At 35.1% G+C, this 25,761-nt stretch overlaps 1 protein-coding gene across 1 annotated transcript in view; it reads right to left on the bottom strand.

Annotated features, from left to right (window-relative positions):
* Positions 1 to 25,761, bottom strand: part of LOC145693432 (uncharacterized) — a 54,675-nt gene that overhangs the window by 11,585 nt on the left and 17,329 nt on the right. The gene's annotated exons all lie outside the window — the stretch shown is intronic.

Here is a 25,761-nt window from a genome sequence, read left to right as displayed (position 1 = left end):
TTTCTAATATGTTTTATTACGTGCATTATCTGCAAACTTCAAATATATGAATATATGCGAAGTATTAACGTAAAGATACAGCATATAGTGGAAATTATCTATGGAAAAGGACGAATTGGTAGCACGATCGTAATGAAAAACCGTCTTCAACGGAAAAGGTTCAGTTCACGTACGAAAACAAAGAGCTCAGTTAGTTAAAGCAACTAGTCTGTATGCCGAAGATAGTGGGTTCGGTCCTCATGGAAGTGCTGTTGTTATTTCTATCACTCTGGTTATTTTATTTATTTTTTATGAGGGGAAGGATCAAATTGTAATATATGTGTAAAACTTATGACGATACCATAAAAAGAAAAAATGTTGTTGTCACACTTGCATTAACTAACTAACTATATAGCCTATAGAACCCGCAGGTTGAATGCCGCGTTCACAAAAGCTCTCCACTGACTTCTATCCCTAGCTAACTGCATCCAGTTTCTACTTTGTATTCCAATCTCTGTGAGATCAATTTTAATATTGTCCTCCCATCTGCGACTAGGTCTTCGTAATGGTCGTTTTCCGATTGGCCTTCCAGTCAAGACTTTGAAAGCGTTTCTACTTTCTTCCATTCTAGCTACATGACCCGCCCACCTAAGCCTTCTAGACTTGACGACCCTAACAATGTTGGGTAAACCATATAAATTATGTAGTTCATCGTTTTGAAGTTTCCGCCATTCCCCATTTCCGTTCCTCTTAGGTCCGGATATTCGTCTCAGAATCATTTTCTCAAATACTTTCAGTCTATGTTCTTCCCTCAGAGTAAGTGCCCATGTTTCGCAATCATACAGAACAACAGGCATGATTATCGTTTTGTATATTTTAAGCTTCAAATTCCTCCACAGAATTCGTGACGACAAGAGATTTTGAACCGAATAGTAACACGAAATCCCTGCTCTTAGTCGACATTTAATTTCTCCGTGAATATGATTAATTTCTCGCACTTGCATTAGCGTCCCTAATTTTGTTTACAAACAGTTTCGTAATTATTTCCCCTGTGCTCACTGCTCACTATATGCTCGCTGGCGCATAACGAATGTTTCCCAGTAAATGTTAATTCTAATTTGGAGGATTTTATAAAGTTTCACAATATTTCTCACTAGATAGTCTTCTATCTACGTGTTTGGATATTTTGATAACAGATTTCCCTATTAAATGTTTAATTTTCCCAATGTTTAATTACGGAAAAGTTTTACAATATATTTATATTGAATTGAAATTGTTTTGAATTTACTACATAAATTAAGTAGCCCGAAGGAGGAAAACTCAAGTAATTGATATTCTACGTAAAAGCAACCTATTGTAGAATGATGATGCTTCTTACCTTCAGCACATAATCTTTACGTTAGAGAATCAGAGAAAAATCCTGGTTTTTCCTCCCCTATGACCACCCATCTTAAACTTCTACATAGCATTGTTCGTCTGACAAAATTTCCGTGCTCCAAAATAATTCAAATAATAATAATCATCCTAAATATACCATCCTTACATAATGTAAGTATATCTTAGTTTCGTAGTTTAAATCTTAAATATCTTAGTTTAAAATTCTTTCTTTAGTAATTGTCTTATTTTGCCCCTCTCATTTCAGTACCTTTCCAACAGAAAGTAATTTCTGATAAGCAGGGCAGACAAAATGAATAAGATATATTTACAGCATCCACTCCCCTTTCATGATTGGAATATCACGTAACATTTTTTATTCTACCAAAGATGGCCCTGTGCGGTTAGGGGTAGGTAACTAAAGAAATACCTAATATATAGCGCCCCTTGATTGTAATATTACCACTTCTTTATTTGTACGAGGGAGCCCCTACACAATCAAGGGTGACAAAAAGAATAGGAAAAGCGTCTATTGATTCCAGTGGCGGATCCAGCACGAACTTATGGGGGGAGGGCGGGGAAGTGAAAGATTCTTTTGATGATGTGAAGCTGTCACAAATTACCACATAACTAAACTAAATAATAGTGGGGTGAACCGAAACCCAGTCAGTTTAAATTGATGTAAAAATTTAATTTTTGGCTTTATATTAAAGTTTTGGTTTCAAATGAGAATTTCAGTCCAAGTGGTCAATGATTAAATTTCGTAGGGCTCTTCAGTGTAGGCTAATACGGCCCCCTTATGAGAAAAGGCAAAAATATTAACATGTTTATAACTTTCGAATTTTTCGTCTATTTTAAAGAAATATTTTACTTCGTATTAAAGTGTTGATATCTCGCAGAGGTTGGAATACAAAGTACAAACTGGGTGCAGTTAGCTAAGGATAGAAGTCAGTGGAGAGCTTTTGTGAACGCAGCATTGAACCTCCAGGTTCCATAGGCCATAGAGTTAGTTTTATTAAAGTGTTGGTTGCAAATGACAATTTCAGTCCGAGTGGACACTGATAAAATCTCGGGGGAAGGGGGGGCTCTTCAGTATAGAGGTCTACGGCTCCCTTATGGGAAAAGGCAAAAATATGAAAATACTTACAACTTTCGAATTTTTCGTCTATTTTAAAGAAATTGTTGGCTTCATATTAAAGTCTTGGCTTCAAACGACAATTTTAGTCCGTGTGGAAAATGATCAAATCTCGGAGGGCTCTTCCGTGTAGGGGTTTCGGCTTTTTTATGGGACAAGATTCACGTAGTTGATATTGCAAAATTGTTTTGTATACATGAGTGGAAACTTGTAACATTTGGTTACTTTAACCTCTTATATTTTGCAATAGTTACTTCGCAAAGCTAAAAGATGGCACTTACTAGTTTCATTAAAATGAAATGTCTTTTATGAGAAGTTGTCATGGAGCAGACGAACGAACAGGCATCCAATCGTTGGTAGAGTTGCACGGTTGAAACTCGTTAAGCTCGGAGCTCCTCCGTGGCGTGGGAGATACGGGTTCGATTCCCGACGGGAACACATGTGGTTCGGATTCCACGTTAATCAGTAGGTTCACCTCTCATGACCTCGCTGCTGAACAGGACGTTAAACTCAAAATCAACTCAACTCGTTAAGCTCGCTTCTATTATTATTATTATTAACAATAATAGCAATAATAATAATAATAATAATAATAATAATAATAATAATAATAGAGCATTCACCTTTGGTGCATGGGGTCCGTGTCTCGATTCCACTTCGCGCCAAGTGAAATTTGAGGTGGACAAATACCGTGTGCTTGGGTATGGGTTTTCTTGGGATTTTCTTGGGATTTTCCATTTTCCTCCCACTTTCTTCATTTCACCATTTCATTCATCATCATTCTCCCTTAGCGTAGGTGCATAATTGTGCAACGTTAAACAAGATATTGCATTTAATTTTAATTTTAATAATAATAATAAAAATTAATTCAACTGAAAGGACTGTAATTTATGTTGACAGCAATTATCATAAATATGTAATCATTATAAAAACAATGCTTTGGGTAGAAAGAAAATCCTTTCCAAGTGTTAACTAATGCGCACGCGATAAAACATGTCTCGAGAAAGACGAGACGCGCTTTATGACATCCAAGATAAGACGAGACAAATGTTTTGGACACGAGTTAGCTTGTAAAATGTCTCGTCTTGTCTGGAATGTCTCGAAAACAAAAGTCTAAGTTTTAAAATTATTTTTCAAGATCTATTCTCTCAGAATAGCTCTCTGCCTTAAAATTAATAACGGCTTTTGTGATTTAAAAAGATAAACAATGCCTAAAGTTGATAGTTAACTTTTAGAAAAGAAGCTTCATTAAGGGTAAACCTGAAAGATGTCCACAAACTTTGGGAGATGATTCGCGACATCAAAAGGAGACAAATGGTCCTCTTGTAGTTTTCGAATTTAGCTTCGTTGTCGAGATACAGGATTGCCAACTGGTCTTGTTTGAGAAACTCACTGGGAATAAATTCAAGTCCTAGAATAAACTACTACTCATATATTTTAAAGGTCAATTGACTTATACCATGTTGTAAGGTTAAATATTTATTTATGAAGTGTGTACAAAATTTGCCAGTTTTTCTGTGAAAATCGTCGAGAAAAAGTCACCTCCAAGAATAAACTACACCTCGTAAATTTTTCTAAGAGAAATATCTGATACTGCAATATAAAGTTGTTAATTAGATATTGATTAATTAAAAATAAACAAACTTGTTAGAACAATTTTTGAGAAAATAGCTATTTTCGATTTTCGGCTGTTGGTAAACCACACTTATTTTAGGAGGTAGGAAAAAATTGGAAAATCTCCTGTAGGAATACTATATAAACCCTAAGTTTAAAATTTGGTGTAGGCACGTTGAACGGTATGGCCTCTAGGCGAGTGCATAGAAAAGTGTACCGAACGAACGCACCGGAAGGACGGGTGTCGAAAAGTCGCATTTTCGGTATGTAGACGCCATGAAACATGTAAATCCGTTGAAATCTGAATCTGATATATTATTTTCACAATCACTATATTTTCTTCTCTCTTGTCACTCGAAAAACAAAAGCCTGAGTTTACCACAAAAAGCTAGGGAGTTTACCAAAAAAATATTCAGTTACAGGGCCACCGCACTAAACTTTTTCAATTCAATTTCTTAACTGTTAGGCCGCAGTTGTTACTGAAGTGTGCATTTGGATAATACGAATAAAATCGTATTATTCAAATATATCGAATGTCCGATTAGCGAATAAAAACCTTCGATTAAAGAAAATCCACACCACAAAGCTAACTCACATTTTGAGCACATTTTCATTAGACAAATAATACACCAATAATGCAATCATTGTTTATGAAATATGAAAAAAATCAAATGAGTCATTTTTGAGAAAGTCGTTCAAAAAGAACACATCAGGAGTAACCTACCTCTTGTGAGTTGTTTTGAACAATGAGTTAAGATATACTTTTGGTTATTAATGAAATATTTATTTGCGAAATATGAAAAAATCGCCTGTCGTTCGAGAAAATAGTCGGGAAAAAACCTTGACCCCAAAATAAACAATCCGTTGTTATTGTTTTTCATAGAAATGACTTATAACAAAATATAGCATTATTAACGAAATACTTATTTGTGAATTATCAATAAAATTGTCCCAGTAATTTTTGAGAAAACCGTGGAGGAAAAACACCCCCAAGAATAAACTACATCTCGCATTTTTTTTTTTAGGACAAACGAGTTTTGACATTGTTCGGTTATTAACGAAATATTTATTTTTGCAATATGAATAAACTCTTTTGAGTCATTTTTGAGAAAATCGCCTAGACAACACACTCCACCAAGAATAAACTACCCCTCGCATTTTTTAAGGACAAATGAGTTATGCCATATTGTTACGTTATTAATGAAATATTTATTTACAAAATATAATCGAAAACACTTGAGTCCATTTTGAGAAAATCACTGTGAAAAACTCACCCCTTAGTATAAACTACCCCTTGTAGATTTTTCTCAGATATATGGCTTATACCACAAAATAGGGTTGCTAATTAAATATTGATGTATAAAAAAGAAAGAAAACAAGACCGTTAGAGCCACTTATGAGAAAATATCTTTTCTTGTATTTTCATCGTACTGGAAACTACCCTTGTTTTGGGAGTAGGAGGGAAATAAAAAAACTATAGGAAATACTGTGAATATTTTAAACTAAAATTTGGTGCAGATAAGTTGAACGGTATGGCCTCTAGGCGAGTGCACAGAAAAGTGTAGCAAACGGATGGACATGTATCGAAAAATAACTTTTTCGGTGTTAGGAACTATAAGTTAATACGTGTAAATTCGTTGAAATCTAAAATTTGATTTTTTCGAACATCATACTTTCTTCTCGCATTTGTCACTTCAAAGTAAAAGGAACTCAGAACTACAAATAAGAGACACCTACTTTTACACATACACATTTATTGATTTAAAACTTTTAGTTTTTGTCATTTCATTACCAATTGAAAGGTTTTACCATGACTTACGGCATACCAATGACGAGACGGAAGTTTTCACGAAGTAAATGCATTCAGAATTCCAGGCTGCATTACACCTATCAGCCTGTTTTTACTTCTGCAATTGTTGACAGCTGTAATTTCGTCCAAACACTACATGAAATAATTCTTGGTTGACGTCATTGTGTTACTATTTTAGTATTTTTCTCTTCAGACTTGGTTGAAGTTTTGTCTTAACGGTTATACATTTTTTTCTTATTTCAACGTTACACATAAGAATAAAATGTTGTGATGAGTGGGTAGATTCGAATCTACGAACATTGAGTTTTCATTCTTCCAACACTTTGCCAATGGACCAAGCTTTGTCTTCACGTTAATGCACGGTTACAGGGTTTATTACGATTTAAATTAAATGGCTGGCTGTTAGTTTTCTGCTCAGATATTTCGATAAAAAAATTTTCATTGTTTCATAGATACGTAGAGCAATGTTTATATACACATTTTAGGATAGTGAATTTTGGTGTATATAATAATCTTATGCTAGATAAAAGCTGGATAAGTTTTGATAACATGTTTCATATGTAGTTCTCAATAATAGGCTTGTTGTTCGGGGTGACGTTTCAAGGTTCAGCATTAACTAGCAGTTTTTGCTATTAATATCCCTTCTAACAATAGTTAGTGGATAAAAGTTAGCCCCTGTTGAAGCTTTTTGCTTCTAATTTAGTTATTTTACTTTACTATTTAACGTCTTCATCATCATAGGTATTCTGCCTTTATTGGCAGGTCACTTGCCGCAGCTGAGAAGCTTCCATGCTCCACGGTCCTCCGCTAACCTTTTCGTCTTCACGTATGATCTTTGTTTTAATATCATCCATTAATTGTAGTCTCCTTCACCCCCTCCTTCTATTTCCCGCCACCATACCATCTAGGACGTCTCTCATGATACAATCTCTTCTTAGGCAACTATTTAACGAATATATTGAAAATTGTCAGCAGACACGCGTGCAGTAATTTATTTCGGGAGGGTTCCGACTTCAATACTAGGATAAATTATAATAAATTTTAAAAGATAACCCCCAAAATTAGGCTAAATTTACAGAAAAATTGGGATTTCAGAGGGGGATGGGACCCCCTGGACCCACCCCTAAATGCGTCCTTGTTCGTCAGTAAAGTTGACTCATTTTGAAACCCTCAAAAACTTCGGATATATAAAGGAAAACGAGTTGTTTTCGATGAAGTATCACTTCAAGGAGACGCGACAGTTTTATTGCACATGATGGTATCCCACGTTCACAAGGGCAAGAATTCCTTTCACTTTCTCTGCCAGGGTGCTCTACCGAAAGGTTAGGTTTGTAAAATATTACTCCTTACGAACAAGCATGATTGTCACATAGGAATACTGAACAGAACTCTACAGAAATGCATGCTGAACTTACGTTTATAGCTACCTTTTGGTGATTTGCCCTCAAGGTCAATTGAGTGGTAATTCAGTGACGTCTCTCTTCTTAAGCCATGTTCGTATTACTTCGAACAGTTTTGATAGTGAAAAGCATGCTTCGTAATATAACAGACTTCTTTCGCGTAAGAAATCGAAACTCAGTTGGTCAGAGCAACTACTCTGTACGAATTAGGATTTTAGTTCGAGCCCAGTATGAGTAAGGGTTTTATTACTATTGTTTTTATCTTTTTTATGTGAGGAAAAATCCAATTGTAGCATCGCGATATCAAATGTATATGGTTAGGTAACTTTGTCTTAGCTAAACTTTAAACATCAGTAACCGTCCAAATTATTTCACTAACCGATCATTTACTAAACATTTCAAACACGTGAAACCATGGCATAACATGAAGCTTAACCTTTCCTCCGCAGTCCTTAGTTATGCGTTTGTAATTTCAGTGGTGAATCAATTTCCGAGCTACTACCCGGAGCGCCAGAGAAAGAGGGGCGCCAAAACGAGCCTCAAAAAGTAAATTTTATAATGTGTTTTCTACTGACGTTTTTGGTCATTTTCTTGTAAAGTAGTGGCAATTACATGATCTTTATCCCTTTCACCATGAAAGAAGAGGGTTTCATAGTATTAAGGGGACTGTATCAAAAAATGGAGAGAGGGCATGTAGAATAAAGAGTGGCGGGGAAGTATTTATTGTTCGTTTGTTTGCTTGAGTTTAGCGTTCCACGGTTATGCCTTAATGGGCAGGGGAGATGTGGATACTAATTATAGTGGAATCCGAAACACTTTTATCGTTCAACAGTAATCCACTGGGAATTGAACCCGGCACCACAGAAGGCAGGCGTGCTAGCCACTAGACCAAGCGAAAGGGGGGGGGAGTTCGTATTGTTTATAGCGGGCCATATTCTTTGTGAAATTTTCCTAGGTAATTAATTTCTTTTTGAAAAATGGGTTTATAATATTAAAAACACTATGATAAAATGTAAAATATAGGCTAGCCTAGGGGGAGGGCGCCAAAAAAGTCACTTTGCCCGTGTGAAAATTTGGCCTGGCCTCCCCTGCGTACTTTTTGTATATTTTTTGTCCTTGCGGCTTGTGCGGTCCCCACGCGACAGGGTTGCGGGGACGCTATTTACGCCTATGTTTCGAACGTAATTCAATAACTGCTTAAGAAATTCTACCATCAGCGTGGAAACAGGAATATATATTTTTCTAATAGTCCCATAGAACTTTCACTCAGATCGCCAGTTGCAATTTTTGCAGAGTGTGCTCTGGTTAAGTAGAAGGAAGATCTGATGTTTCCTAAGTAAGTTCCTTTGAGGAAGTTTGCTATGTCTTTAACGGTGATGTAAATAAACATACTAATCGTTATTAGCCCGACACCGAACCATCAAGGACAAATCCCTCTAGAACAACGATCGGCAAAAGTTTATTCTGCCTAATTTTATAAGCGACTCAAGGGTGAAACACCTGTTAACGAAAGCAATGCTGTGTATATACTGCCTTGTTTCTGACAAAATATAAACTGCTCTGTAATCTTTAGACACTTTTCCTATTCTTTTTGTCACCCTTGGTTGTGTAGGGCAGCCTCGAACAAATAAAGAAGAGGTAATATTACAGTCAACGGGCGCTATAAATATATTACGTATTTCTTTTGTTACCTAACCATAACGGCCTAGGGTCGTCTTCGGTAGAATAAAAAAATGCTACGTGATATTCCATTCATGAAAGAGGAAAGGATGCTCTAAATATATTTCTTATTCATTTTGTCTGCCCTGCTTCTCAGAAATTATATACTTTGTTGGAGGGTGCTGAAAAGAGAGGGGGAGAAATAAAACGTCGTGCCCCCTCATACATTTTAAATTTTGTGACGTAGTTGCTCGAATTATTACTAAAGAAAGCACTTTAAACTACGATATCTAAAGTTACTACATTATGTAAGGATGGCATATTCGGGAATAATAATAATAATAATAATAATAATAATAATAAATATGAAGGTTTTTGGAGACCCGAAATTATGTGACACGAATCATTACATGTAGAGCTTTAAGATAAGTGGTCATAGGGGAGGAAAAAACAGAATTTTTCTGTCTGACTCTCTAACCTTAAGATTATGAGCTGAAGGTAAGAAGCATCATCATTCTACAATAGGTTGCTTTTACGTAGAATATCAATTACTTGAGTTCTCCTTCGGGCAATTTTCCTTATGTAGTAAATTCAAAACAATTTGATTTATAAACAAATATTTATAGGGAAAATTAAACATTTAATAGGGAAATCTGTTATCAAAATATCCAAACACGTAGATAGAAGACTATCTAGTGAGAAATATTGTGAAACTTTAAAAAATTCTCCAAGTTAGAATTAACATTTACTGAAAAACATTCGTTATGCATCAGTGAGCATGTAGTGAGCAGTAAGCACAGGGGAAATAATTACGAAACTGTTTGCAAACAAAAATTAGAGACACTAATGCAAATGCGACAACGATATTTTCTCTTTTTTTTTTTTTTTTGGTATCATCATGAGTTTTACACATATGTTACAATTTGATTCTTTCCCACATAAAAAAATAAATAAAATAACATAATGATAAAAATGACAACAGCAGTCCCATAGGATTCGAACCCACTACCTTTGGCATACAGACTCTTTGTTGTAACTAACTGAGCTCTTTGTTTTCATACGTGAACTGGACCTGTTCTAGAGTAAAGACGATTTTTCATTACGATTGTGCTAACAATTCGCCCTTTTCCATAGGCAATTTCCACTATTTTCTCTATCGATACGTTAATACTTAGCATAGATTCATATATTTGGAGCTCGCTGATAGTGCATATAATAAGACATATTAGAAACATTTCGTTAAAATTTTCGTTTGTACATCTAATCCACGTTTCTCTCAATGACATAGATGTCGCTACTTCGTGTTGAACTGCAGAATTCCCTCGCGTTCTTGAAAATTTCCCACTTTAGCAAAGTTGGTAATTTTCGAGATTTCTGTCGATTTAACGTTTTTTGCTTCTAATTTCTTTATTTTAAGCTAATATCTACCACATATATTAAAAATGGGTTTGTTATTAACCTGTTCTGCTTGGGAAACCTTCCGAAATTTCGAACATATAAAGAGAACGGAGATATTTTGAAAAAACTTCAAAATAAAGAGACGCGTCAGTTATTTTGTTCATAGTAGTACATCTACATTTTTGTATTATTAGTGATGTACACTTGTAATTAGTTGATTACTTAATATAGAAAATTAGGTAAGTAAAAGTGAGAGAAAACATTTTTTTTATAGCAAACTATTTTATAAACAGCTTCGTTATGCATTGAGAATGATGACTCTAATATACATTTTGTCCATGATGAATTCTAATGAAGCAAGATAAATAATTTTAATAATCATAAACGAGTACCGTCATTTCCCATAACTATGGTCCAGGTTTTGCATATGTTTGGCCATATCTTTTCTAATATTTGCTCAGAAGTGCATAATTTTGGCTTTGGGTAGTCTATACCTTCCGCTAATAAAATAATTTACTGCCGTTAAACTAAGCACTCTACGTTCACATTTATGAAAGAAAATATGGTGGTACATAGTTATGTTCTGAGTTGCCCAACAATGGTCCATGAATAGATTGTGGTGTGGAAGGCAATGTTGGGAGTCAATTTACATGAAAATGAAAATCTACAGAATAGAAAATTTATTAAAAAGAAAATAAAAGTATTAAAGTACAAAGTTTTTAATAAAACGGCACTGTGAATTATCAAATAGTACCATTTATAATATCAGTGATTTAACATTAATACTACGGTAGTACACTAAAGAAAGCACCAGTACCATTACAGGTTAAAACTAATTCAACTCAAAGTACTGTGCCATACCTCTGTCAAGTTCTTTCACTTTGAAAAGGAAAGAGGAAATTTGCTGAGGTGGAATAATGTTAATGATTATATCACTTAGTGGATAATATAACCTATCTTCTTGTTGTGGCCATATCCAGTACCAGCCAGCTTTTTCCATACAAGAAACAATAGCCCCTGTCTCCCTTGTTTCCTTTACAATGCCTGGCCATAGCCTACTGTCATACGACACAATAACATACACACCCTCTTGCAAGTCAACGCCATTGCAACTGGAGTTTTCATGGCTAAAGATGTTGGTAGAGAAATCGTCTTCGTCTTCACGTAACATAGAGACATTTGTATCTGTATCTGAATCTGAAGGAGTTAAACGTGAGAGTTCCGGCTCCTCATCTTCACTGTCTGAAGATTCAAATTCTTTTGAAACTCGTTTGCGCTTCACTTTCATCTTACTTTTAGAAAGCTTCCGTTTTGGTGCTTGAGATCCAGTTGTGGAAGGCTGCTCTGCTGCAACATTTCCCAAACCTTGAAACTCATCTATTGAAATGCTTCTACCAGGTTCAACATGTAGTTTTCTCTTCCGGGTAGTACCGGTACATTTTTTGAACGCTAACGCATTGGTATCATCATTATTAGCACTGGTACTGGTGTCGTTTCCATAACGCAATTTCTCTAAATGTTGTAAGACAACGCTTGATACAAGAGAGGAAGTTTTGTTCCTTTCAGGATCAGATGATGGCAATCTATTTAACACTTCGTTCCTGTTCAGTGGACATATTCCAGTTTTGCGAAACCCAGACTGTAGGTTAACTGCTCCTCGATCATGAAGCATTTCCATCAGCTTACGCAAGAGGTTCGGAAAATAGCTTTCGGAAGGGTTCCTTGTTTCCGTCCTTCACCAGTAAAATAAGCAATCAATTGCTTCTTTGCATTTAATAATTTAGTAATTTTCAATAAAACTGATAGACCGAAACCCAGGGCCCCAGCCTGGATCCGCCACTGCCTATAGTCAATGAAATAGACCTAGGGTTGAACTAAGAAATAAAGGTGCAAACCAAATGGGATACATCTGTGGTCCACATTGTAATAACAAGCTACCACATTTCAAAGACTAGAATTCCCAACTATCATCCACGAAAATTGTGGTACATTGTTGGGATTCAAGTTGAAGACTTTTGTTTACTAGCCTACTACACAGAAACAATATAATTTCCTTTAGTAGTTTATATCTAGTTTTACTGTAGACATAAGACTTTGTAAAATAACAACTTTCATGCGTATCATACTTATCAATTTTATCCACCGAAGCTTAGTTTTCACACTTTGTGCACGAGGCAGTTATTGTTATTTTCATCACATCACGTCTCCCGCGCAAATAAAATCCGCGCGTTCAAACCAACTATGTTGCTCTATTCCACCATCTATTGGATGCTCTTTCCGATGCCTAGCTTAACTCCCGGCAGGAAACCATACTAGCTATTGCTAATAACGTCATGAGAGTTGTCTTGGACCATAGTTGGATGCCTGGACTATATTTATGGGAAATGACGGTATTCAAAATAATGTTAACATCATTAAAATTTCCACATTATTTTAAACTAGTTATATGTATATTAAACACATAAAATAAAGAATTACAGATAAAAAAATTTGTATTTTTTGCTTAACAATATACGTTCGATACCCATCTCGCATTTTGGTGAACATTAAAATGTGATTCTAACTCGCAGATTTTTTATTAATTTTTCAAAAGAAAATATGTCTATCGAATTGAAAGTTTTGTGCTGAAACAATCTGGATACAGAAATAGGTATAACGTTTACTTTTACAGCGCAGTTAAAATTAGAAATGGACACGCAAACTTTATAAACTATAAATTGGTAGCGATACGAAACAAACAAAATAACAATAATGGAAAAATATTTGGAGATATGTATTTAATATTAGTATCATATAATAATAAAAACTATATATAAAATAAAAAAAAGACCATAAAAACTACTAGCATTACAAGATACTCAAATTAATAAGATTTTTTATTGAAATTTTCACCAAAACGAAGGAACAATCACAATTCACTACATAATAAAAAATACAACATAATTAAAACGTTGGTTAGTTTCTTCTGATAAAGATATCAACGTACAAGAATACACAAACATTTTTTCCTTATTATTTTGAAGAAAGGTAAACTAGAATAGGAATAATAAGTTCAAGTTTGCGGCTAGAGTATAAAGAAGTATGTTAAACTAGTTACGTGTACCTTTTCAGGTCCTGACCTTCACATCGCAATTCTTGGATGCCAAATGCCGAATATTTTCTCTTCGAAACATTGTTTCATCGGTATGCATAGAGCGTTATTTTTAATAGTCTCGTTTGTCTATTCTTTATGTTTCAGCTTGTAATACGAGCAAGGTACCAATAAAAGGAATAAAAATTATACAGAAAAGCGTGGCAAAATTCAGATTCTTTGTTTGAATTCCAGTAAAACAGATTTCTGTATTATTTTCAAAGTAATAAACGTTTATATTTATTTCTATTAAACACAACGATAGTACTATTTAAAAACTTAATTACGTTAGATAGTTTTTGGATTTCTTTTAGTTCTTTATACCACATATAAAAGTTCTAGTAAGCTTGGTTTCTTTTCTCCATATATATTTTTTGATACGCGTTTGCATTTTATATATTTACAAGTGTAGGTTAAAGAACACCTTGCTGGTACTATTTTCCGTTTTTAGTTATGTACTTAATATTTAATTATATCAAAGCTTTTCCCGTACTTAGTAAATTACTTAATGGTACTTCCTCTAATTTCAATCTACTTTTCCAGTCATGTAAAGCAGAAACAGGAGATACAACCATCAGTGAAATAGACACAACGTAGTAGAGAAACGAGTAAATTGCCTTTTTAATGCATTTAATTAACTTGAGACATACTTGCAAACATTTCTCAAACATGCACAGGTCAATTGCAAGTTTATGTGAGATTCATGTGCAATACGTGTTTTCTGGGAGTGATAGATTAATTGCAAATTGATCATAAGCATTGAGTGAATTATAACAGATTGAAACTGGCAAATAAATGGGCGTTATAAGTACTCATGGACATTTAAATCTAGAGAAGGATATAACACAAAAATATGGTACAATACCGTAAAATCTTACTGGTTCATGAAAAGGCAGCAGAAATTAAAAATTAGTGAATCTTCAAATAGTGATCCGAATCTAAGTTATGGTATGAATATTAAATTATTCACACGTCCTCTCTATATTGGAAATTCAAATGTATGTTAATGTCACAAGGCTAGGATTGTTAGTAATTTAATTATTGAAAATACAGCGATGAGATTTTCAATGATGTTAAAGGATTGCCTGGTGCTAGACATCTTTCTACGGAACTGGTTAAAATTTCAGTCAGAAACAAGAACATTGGATAAAATGCTAACCTTCAGTATTCTTGAAAAATCCCTCCTTCATCCCAATACGATTTTTTTTTTTACATGCATATTAATGTTTTGTTACTAACCTACCCTCTATCTTTATTCTGAAATTTCTGCTATTAAATTCGATATCCAAAATACAAACTTAGACCAAATCCATTCCAACCAAAAATTTCCTTTTGTTCCTTACGGTTTGGCTCTATGGGCGCCGAGCATTGAAACCGAAAGTGGGAAAATCTTTACCACTTCCGTTTCCAATAGGAAAATAAGGACTGAGTTGAAATTTACTCTTGAGACACAGAATAGATATTTAAAGGCATTTCACGCTATTGCAGATTATTCAAGATAACAAAAGAACGGACTGAATTCGGAAATCTTCCTTGATTGAATCTACATTAATATTTAAAATCCACCACTGTTAGTGTTCCTTGCATTATGGATGCTCAATATTTAAATCGGAAGCGATAACCGATAATGATTAAACTCAAATTACTTACCATATTAAGTTCACTTTACATATAGTGTATAAATGAACTATACTCACGAGCTACAAGATATATTTTCTCATATTAAAATAAAAAGAAATATCCACCTGAGTCTGTGTGCAAAAAATGCATATTTCATAAGTAGGACTGCCTAATATCGCTAAAAGCTAGACTTAAGCATTCTACCTTCAATTAGAATGTGGATTGGCGTTTCAAATCAGAAAAAAAAAATACATAATTCGAAAATGCTTAGTTCATCAATTTGAATTATTTCTTCAAGAAATTCCCTACAGGATGTAATTCTCAAAATGCACCCCAATAAAATTTATGTTATATTCTGATTTCATGAAGAGCCAAAGCATACAAAAGTAAACCACTCAAGAAGTAAGTACTCAACACGGATTGCTTCAGCTGAAAACCCAGAGTATTAGAAACCGCCAGAACGACAGTTCCTCGTGTCTGGAATAACGGGTGATGCAATGTTCGTTTCATGCTTAGAGGCCCTGACAAATATATTATAGCTTCTACTATTTTGAATTAAAAAACCATGTAGCTGGTGGTGCCGTAACCTTTCCAAGTTTTCACAGGAGCATTGTGTATATATTGTTATCCACGCTTACATTTAAGTAATCTTGACTTGGACCAAACTTGAAATCCCAAAATATAAGGGAATTTTGTTCTGAGCATGACTTCTTTAATCCTGAAATGATCGACAGTCCATGTTTTCGCGAATTCGAAATAGTGTTGAAATCTGACTTTTTGACGACTTTATATGGACCTAGTTCTCAAATAATGTTCAGTTCCCAACTGGTCAATATAAGTTTCTCTCCAATTCTGTGAGGAAAATCCCCCTAAATTTCGCCGATGTATTTTACTCAACAAAACCGTGTATATACAGTATTTGATAATATTTAAGTATATAATATTTGATACATATTTAACGGGGTATGAAATATTTAAAGCTGAGGTAAGAGTTCCACCACCTGACGTTCAAATAGAAGGAAAACTGCTAAATGTAAACTGGTTTGGGACGTTGAATTCTAGCAAAAGCAATTTTCCTGACGCCACTAAACATAATACGGAACATATAAAAACCGACAATAGTTAAGAGCTTTATACGAAAAAAGTGTTTCAGAAGAAAGATATATTGCTTAAATATGTATTTTGTTCCAAGGACGCGACATTCTTCTAAAGTAATTAACAGGTGAAAAATCAGCAGAGAAAAATCAACATATATTACGCTAAAATCTCCCATAGGAGAAACACTGTACTATTTTCAGTTCCAATGTGTTGTTCAATGAAAGTAAGATTTGGAAAATTAAATTTTATACAATTATTAAAAGCGTTACAGTTTCGACAACCGATCCTTAAAATTGTAAGATATATTAAAAATTAACACATGAAAAAGCATATCTCCAAGTAAAAAAGTCAATATTCTTTATTGAGTTCAACACAAGGACACACAAAGTTATGATGATAAATATGTTCGTGAGCATTCTGATAATTTACCAGTGTTATTATCGAACTAATTTACACATTAGCAGTATTATTTCTTAATATTATATTCGCCCGTACTGTCGTTCTCTTTAGCCCATTGAACATACCGGTAAATTGTTTATCTTAGTCTATGTGTACATTTACAAATTGACTGAAGTATTCTGAGCTCATGAATTAACATTTAAACTAACAAATAAACACATGATGTATCAGAGTAATGATAACCAACCAGTTACAGAGGATCATTACTGATTAAAATGAAATTTCTACTTTTATATTCCATGAATATGCCCTGTAGGTAAAGGGAGATGGATGATTAAAGAGGCTGAATGATTATAAAAAATCGGAGGAATGGTCATGTGGTATGAAACGTCTGAATCGCGTGAAAACTTACGGACACGGTTTTGTCGGCCACAAATTCATATGGCTTGAATTCGAACCAGGTACCCTCACACTACAGACGAGCGCTCCATTATTGATACACTGTGTCCTTTTATAATGAATATTTGTGATATGTCATGACGAATAAAGAATACAATAATCTGTTTCAGTGAATGAAACAATATAAGAGAAATCAATCTACTGCACGAAACTTAACAGAGTGAACACTTCAAACGTTTGCTTTTTACTTTTTAACTTGTGGACCTCAGAAAACAAAACGCAACACTTTCACGATATACTCTTTTGCAAATGTACCCCCATATACTAAACATTAATCATCTTAGAGCTGAAGGTAGCCTTGTAGGCACCTCAAAAATGTAAAGGAGGGCCGGTAGAAGTTACGAGGATTAATCCAACAATGTTATAGTTCATCACAATATATTCGTCACAATAGTTTATTTGCAAGCCTACCTTGAAAATTTTAGAGAGCCAGTAAAATTTCAGGGGCCTGGCTGAAGGGGAGAATGTTTGTACTTTGAACAGTATTACGTGTGAGGTTATTGAAAAGAAAAGGCTGGAGTTTCACAATAACATCAAAAGTAACACATAATAAATTTCTGTCGATATTCCTCTTGTTCATCCTCGAAAAATTCTGGACGCCAGATACTCAAGGTGATTGGAAATAAGAGTCTGGCTCCTAAATAAGTTAAATCAAAAATAAAATTATGAAGACTCATGTATGGAATTGTATTATTATGGTACCTCGGTTTGAGAGCCGGGGCCTAGGTCACAAGAAAAATTCTCCAGCACTTACCTTGTTTATGATGTAGCCTAACCATCTGTCAGCCTGTATTCGCTACAGGTTTCTTCAGTTTCAAACCATCACGGTGACTAAAACATCATTTCCCTTGTAGAAATATAGTAAGAAAGTAAAGTGCTATAATATGATTCTTGTAGCATTAAGTTATGAATAGTTGTAGCAATGGTATGGGGTGACCAAATTGCTGATATGCATAGTAAATAGGAGAAAAATAAAAGGATGTAATAGGATATGAATATTTTTAAAATTGATTTAGAGGTTTTTCGTGCAGAAAGTGCTTATTTGTAGTCATAGTAAAATAGCTTGGAAATTCACAACAAATCTTCAAAATAAAGAAAAGCTATAATATGATGGCCTAGATATTCTCAAGCTGCGCACGCCTTAATTTGAACTGATATAGTACTTAGAATCTAATGTTTTTGGGGTAACACAGTAGTAAAGCAATCCTGTTTAAGTGTGCAAATATCAAAAATATTTGTAATGATAGAACATTACAAATGACCATTAATGTAATTCAAGCTAAGAAAATATGTCTTATTAACAAATTATGTTTATATACAATAAGTGTATTACTAATTTTGCCATTTTTTCTTTCACTATTTTTCTAAATTTATTTGTAGTTTGCAGTAAGAAACTGTAATATGAAAGATCACCTGAAGCTTCTAATGCAACTCAAAGAGCAATACGGACCTATGACGTCACGCCAAACGCTTGTCTGTGCTGCCGTGACGTAAGCAGTTTATTTTTTCAACGTTCAATAAATTCAAATGTATTTATACTTACAAGGAAAGAATCAATGAGTTCATATCCAAACCTACCGTAAAATTTCACTCAGAGGAAGTCCCACAAAAAGACCACACACAAAAGTAGCTGTGTTCTTCTAAGTAGAATTAACCAAAATTGGAGATTGAAATGTCGCGTATCCATGTCGACAATTGCAAAATACGTTCAGTACCACCCCTTGTAAACTGCCTGTTAATAATAAAAAGTCAATGTCAATAATGTGGGTATATACTATACCTAAGGGGTAGTCGTACGGTAAGGTGTACATTGTTGGCAGCCATCTTGAATGCTTTTCAAATTTTCTAAATAGGAATAGGACAATATGATACATGATTTTGGGCTAGAATTTAAACAGAAAAACAATGGTACCAATAGTTTTAAGATGTGTGCATTTGGTAGAAAGTTACAGGCATATTTATTGTGTATGTTTCCATGTACACAACTCCCGAATGAAGCAGCTGTCCAAAAATAAGTCGTAACGATTGAAATGTAACTCCTACTCGATAGTTTCACACATCATTTCAAAGAGGGACGAAAGAAAAGCAGAAATGAAGCTCATCGATAGAATGCGAAACAAAAATTCCGTTGACACCAGGAACAACGAATAAGCACTTCGTTCTCACACTGCCCTTAACATTCGCGTGTAGTGGTCTGGACGCAATATTGCACAGGCACTATGAACGCGGGACGCCACTCTTGTGTGTACCCAGTTGCATACCGTGAATATCATGTCCCTGAACCGCGGAGAGGAAAACTGAAAATGAATGGAAGACTGCAGTTTCAGAATATTGTCTCTGTGGTAAACTTCAAAACGAATATCGTCTCTCGAGATCAAAATTTCTGTCAATCGACGGTAAAGAGCCCTCCACTGTGGAAAAAAGAAAAATTGTCCAATGGCTGAATTTTAGTTGTGGCACCCGGAGGTATCTGGAAAAGAGTAATAGTGCTATTTGAAGGAATGTCTTGAAGACAAACGGTATCACTGTAAGCGGTCCAAGAGCCCAGAAGCAGAGCAGACTGTTCTGCACAGAAAGGGAAAAACGCTTCTTTAAACCAACATTTCAAATCTGATTTCCCCATTTCCCCAGATTTAGTGGCAGTGGCAATGAGATTGTCAGTCTGAAACATTTGTTCGGAAACTCTGGGACCAAAGGTTTCATTTGGCTCTTCAAGCACAACAAATAAATTTGGAACAAGGGAACCATTTATAGTAATAATGGGTATTATTGTGTATCAATGCTTAAATGCATTAGTCGATTGAGAGACCGATTGTGTGAGTTTTTCTCCAATAAAAGACAAGTTCCGGTTCGATCGCGTTTCGTAGACAAAACCACTTTGATCCGTGTTGTAAATCGAAGCAGATGTATAGCTCACAAATTGTTTCCTGGCAGCCTCCACGAACTGTTGTGCGGCTCTGTCTATTTGTTCTTCATCATGTGTGTAAGCGCGATATGAATTTTGTGATTTTTGTGCTTTTAATTCGGAAATGTCTCTTGAAGCTGTTTAGCCACGCTCGAGATGCGCTGTACTTGCACTTGCCAATCACTAGTTCCATGACAATATCCATTCGTAAGTTCGCATTATTGACACTGCGCTTGTTTTGACTAGCATCTACAAGAGGAGAACAAAATTTCTCATACAACATTTTTTTTTTTTTATATATATTCGATAGGGTTTGCAGACGTAGTTTCCAGTTGTTTTCTCCACGCATATAGTTGCCGCACTGAGTCACTGCACGAAATTTCTGACGAACGCCCAGAAACAAACGCCGCTTTTTACCACCGTTATTCAACCAAAATGTTACAGCCCTCTTTTTGTACTCATAGCTAATGTTGTCCTTTTATTTTGTTTCTGAACTTGGGACATAGCTTAAACTACTGGATTTGCAGGGAGTTTTCGTAATGTCACTAGACTCGGATTCGAACACCGACCACGGAACCGTATCACCGCTAACTTTGTGCACAGGACTTTCACACAGACAGCAATCACTTGTATCACTTTCACTGTCTTCGTTTTCTATGTCCAGAACTATCTCCGACGAAACACTAGTACCTGTACGGTGATTGTCGGGTAATTCAATGACATACTGCCCCATTTGTTTTTGTTCAGAGATTATTGTTGCTGACGCTGAAATCCCTTGCTTATGAAAATGACGCAATGCAAACTGGAGAATATTTACTGGGTTCAAACCGGAACACATTTTCACGGAAGGCTTTAATTACAATTACTTATTCATAGAGCACAGTGTAGCGTGAAATGTCAGAAACAAGCCATATGCTTGAAACGTTTGTATAGTTGCTATGGAAACCATGTGTACTGTATGAATTCAACACGAAGCAGGATGCCATATATTGACGTATCTAAGAATTAGTTGATTTGAGCTTTGTCAGACACATGTCTCTATTCCCAATTAGTTGATAATTAACACATATGAAGTACTAGTTAACGAGAGCAATTTAGATTAAACACACCGAGTAACTTTCAGAAGGTCTTAGCTCTGCTTACTAAAATTTGACACAGATCAGAGGAAAATTGCACACACAGCATTTAATATCAGAATTCTGGGTAAATTTTCGTATTATCTGGTCTATCTCCGCTCCTATTCAAAAGATCTGAACAAACTTCTCAGAGTAGTCTTTTTCTTTGTGACCATAATAATTTCAAACAAATCATCAGAAAATATCTACATGGTGTTTAAACTATTTTGTACTTTTCCAATGGAATTTTCGTTTTGTACGACTTGTATCTCCGCCCCTATTCAGCCAATTTGAACCAAATTTGTCGATAAATCTCCAACAAGTGTGTAGCTGTGCTCAACAACATTTGAGACAAATTGGGAAAATATAGAGGGTGTTTCCTATATTTTTGTATTTTACAAATTGTTAGACAGCAGCTTCATTCAGGAGTTGTGCACATGGAAACATACACAATAAATATGCCTTGCTACCATTGCTTTTCAGCTTAATTTCTAGCTCAAAATCATGTATCGTATTGCCCTATTCCTATTTACAATAATTGACCTGCATTCAAGATGGCGGATTTCAAGATGACTGCTGTCAAGGTTCACCTTACCCTACGACTTCCAGTTAGGTATAGTATATACTCACATTGTTGATATTGACCTTCTATTATTAACATGCAGTTTACAAAGGGCTGGTACTAGTGGCTACTCGTATTGTCATTAAAAAAGCATGATACAGTATATATATATATATATATATATATATATATATATATATATATATATATATACTTACCCACTAAGATTGAAAATTGATATCCATCCTTCGATTGTTAATGCTGGCCTTCTGTATCAACCTGGAGTTGAAATCTAGCATGTTCTTGATCAAACTTTTTTTCTATCGATAGCATGGCAGGGGCAGTTAACTTTCTTGACCTATCGAAATTCCTCACGAATGTCTTAATTCTCTTTAGAAATTAAAAACATCTCTCAGGCCTTGCTGTGGACATTGGTATGGTCACTATTATTTGCAAAAGGGTTGTTATTTCACTAAACTTCTCCTATAATTTGACTTTAAAGAAAAACTGACAGAACCAAAAGCTCACTACAAAGTAGAGATGTAAATGAGCGAACTTTTCAGGCGAACTTTCCTTTTCGAAAGTTCGTTTCCGAACTTTTCATAAGCAACTTTTCCCGAACTTCGCTTTCTTTTATTTACTAATTAGCGACACTCATTTTTATAATAATTTAGTCTGAATATTGTGTGATGACTGTGAGCTAGCTATGTGTTATACAGTATAGCTATTTGCACCATAATGATACAAGGTGGACTGACACACATTGACATTATACATGATATGGATAAAGACGTAAAACACATTATTGTAAAAACTGAATCAGTGCTTTCCACAAAGAAAAAAATATTAAATTAAATCATTAATTTTGTATTGGTAATGCGTGAGTTTATGATATAAACTTGTTTGTGCAAGTCAAATTTAAGTTTTCGGTTGACAGCATCATGTAAAATTGAAGGTTTCTGCCAAAAACATACTGTTTTATGATATAGGCTTGGAATTTGAAATACATTCTTGTAACGCTCCGTAACGTCTTTTGAAAAAATGCAAAAATTATGTACTATTAGAAAGAGAAAAAATAAACTAAAATAAATTTACTTCGATTTTTAATATAGCCATGTTATATACAAAAATGTTTATAATTTTACAGGGATTTTTAATGGACAATTTAAAAAATGAGCCGAATTTTCGGCGAACTTTTCATGTTTAAACTTTTCATGAAATTTTCCAACACTACTACAAAGGCGCTGCTTATCTAATATTGGGTAGCTTTCAACTGCAATGTCCAGAAAGTGCTCCGGATATTTCTTCGAAAAATCACTAAAATTTGCAGAATACAGAAGTTCGGTAGCACACAAACGGCTTGTTGTCTCAAATCGATTTCGCGCTTCCGTAGAAATGGGATCACATACTTCTTTGGCATCTGCAAGATTCAATCCCTCGACAGTTGTTTCCACCAACTGTTGGAAGAACCATCACTTGTTGTAATAGTGTCTGTGTCATTCCGAATTATATCAATGGCTCTAATAAAATATTTAATTGCTGCTTGTACTTTGATGATAGGCCTGCACTGAATTTGATTACAGAAAATATTCACATGCGGCATGATTTTGTGAAAGGATTCTAATCAAAACACGGAATTCTCTGTCTTCCAGAATACGACGGAGCTCGAGATTGTTGTATTGTGATTTTTGATACTGATTTGTGTAATTCTCAAATGCACACTTTCAAAACATTTCAATTTTCATAGATGGAACTGACGGTTCGCGACTTGAAATTCCATCGAGTAACTGACACTCTAGGAATACGTCGTACAGCCACTTTTACCAAAATAGATACATGCTTGGGAGCGGGAGGAAAAATGTGGAAAATCCTGAAAGACTACAGGAAAGAAAAAACTGTCGATTGATTTTGATGGAAGTTGTTTCCATTATCAAATCTAGTTGGTTAACATTGGACGTACTCGTAATGTACCAAAGAAAAGTGTTCTTTAATTTTAGATTGTACGCCATTAATTGATCCCCTTATTAAAGGTTGATCCCCTTGTTACCCATTAAATGTCTGTGCTATAATTTTGCTACGATCTGAATCTGTGTTAAAAACATTCAACTCATTTAATATACACCCCGACAATTCTGTGGCTCCCTGAAATTTAGTATTTCAAAAAAGCAAAACCGAACGCCGTCAGCAAGCAGAAAAAGAGAACGAAAAAAAAAAGGAATACTTGGCGCTTGCGCAGAATGTTTTCGGACTCAAACTAGCGTAGCACGGTGGAAGCCATTCTGGGCAAAACAAAGAAAAAAAAAAGAAAGTGGACAAGGCATATTGAGATCTTTGCTCCATGCTACAGATATATTTGTTGGGTAGGCCTGTATAGTTCAACCGGGTTCCATTCAGTACAGCCCCCTCGGTTCGTTAGTACAACGTTCACACCAGAGATGGGCACCCTCACTCATTTTTGCCCTCAAGAGGGCCGCCCTCACCCTCATTTCGATAGATGAGGGTGTCTGAGGGTGAGGGTGAGGGTTGCTGAGGGTAAGAGTGAGGGGGTCAACTGAGGGTGAGGGATTCGATTGAGGGTGAGAGTGTCTGAGGGCGAGTATGAGGGAATCAACTGAGGGTGAGGGTGTCGATTGAGGGTGAGGGTGAAAGTGTCGATTGAGGGTGAGGGTGAAGGAGTCGACTGAGAGTGAGGGTGGCTGAGGGCGAATATGAGGGAATCAACTGAGGGTGAGGGTCGCTGAAGGTGAAGTAGTCAACTGAAGGTGAGGGTAGCTGAGGGTGAGGGTGAGGAAGTCGATTGAGGGTGAGGGTGAATGATGATAAGGGTGAGGGAATTGGTTGAGGGTGAGGGTGAGTGAGGGTTAGCAAAAATGCCCATCACCAATCCAATCTCTTGGACCTTTTTCCACGTTGAGTGAGTCAGGTGAAAAAAGCAATGCTGTACACGAGTTGAGTTTTCGAAAGTTGTTTTTACAGTCTGCATTTCCGCTATCTCGAAATCCATAACCACAGTTACAGGGTCTGGGTATTCACCAAATTCACTGCACTGATGCACCACCGCACGAAACAGTTCTTCGTATGAATTTTGTGTCTTGCTCTACATTAGGGCATACACCTAGTAAAGGAAGTCTCACCTCAAATAACATATAGGGCCTGCGTAATTTTTTTAAGAAGCCATTGAAAAGTTTCCGTCCACCTTTTTTCCATGTTTCACTTCTCAATAGTTCCATAAGGCTATGTTTAAAGGAAACTGTTAGAAATATTTAAATGTATTCCTTCCTTTATATAAATGTGTTTTCTTCACATATCCAATAACAATTCGCCAATGTTTAATCAGAGTTGAAATATAACATTCTTCTTTCAATAGTTTCTAAAAAAGATCACTCTTTTCACATGACTCAGTTAACGTGGAAGAAGGTCCAAGAGTTTGGGCTCGGAGAACGGTACAAGAATGATGCAAATTATCGTCTAGTTTGCGGGAAAATGAACGGATTGGCATATCTTCTCATATTTACAATTTTCTGTTCTGAAATTTTGATATAGGCGAAACTTAATATTTGTAAATAGTGATATATAAACCCATTGATTCACCACGTTGCCTTTGCTTTTAACATCTGCTGAAGGTAGCACTATTTCCTTGTATTTGCTCCTGCGTCGAGTACCCGAAACTTAGATTTTGCAGCGTTCAACACCATCCGAATTGTTTTCCAAGTTTGATTAAAATAACGTAAGCTGTTTAGGTCATTTACTTTGCCTCTACTTACGCGTTAGTACAAGAAAGGTGAAAAAATAACCGTGACAAAATTTCCTATATGATACGTATTTCTGAGATAGAATTACTGGAAACTTTTATCTCTTATCTGAAATACGATATCTAAAATATGTAACTATTTAATAATAATAATAATAATAATAATAAAATTTTTTATTATTATTATTATTATTATTATATATTTCGACTTGCTTCACTTGAAGATTAAAGAAAGCAATTTCGAAAGCTTTTTCGATTCATTCATTGTACTTGTATTATGTTCTAAAAGACACTGGTGATGAAATTATCGTGACAAAATTTTTGGTGACGAAATTACCTATATAGTAATATTT

This window comes from Thermobia domestica, chromosome 8 (genome assembly GCF_964235325.1).
Source record: "Thermobia domestica chromosome 8, izTheDome1.hap1.1, whole genome shotgun sequence".
Classification (NCBI taxonomy): domain Eukaryota; kingdom Metazoa; phylum Arthropoda; class Insecta; order Zygentoma; family Lepismatidae; genus Thermobia; species Thermobia domestica.
The sequence above is the reverse complement of the archived record's forward strand: the minus strand, read 5'-3'. Positions and strand labels throughout refer to the sequence as shown.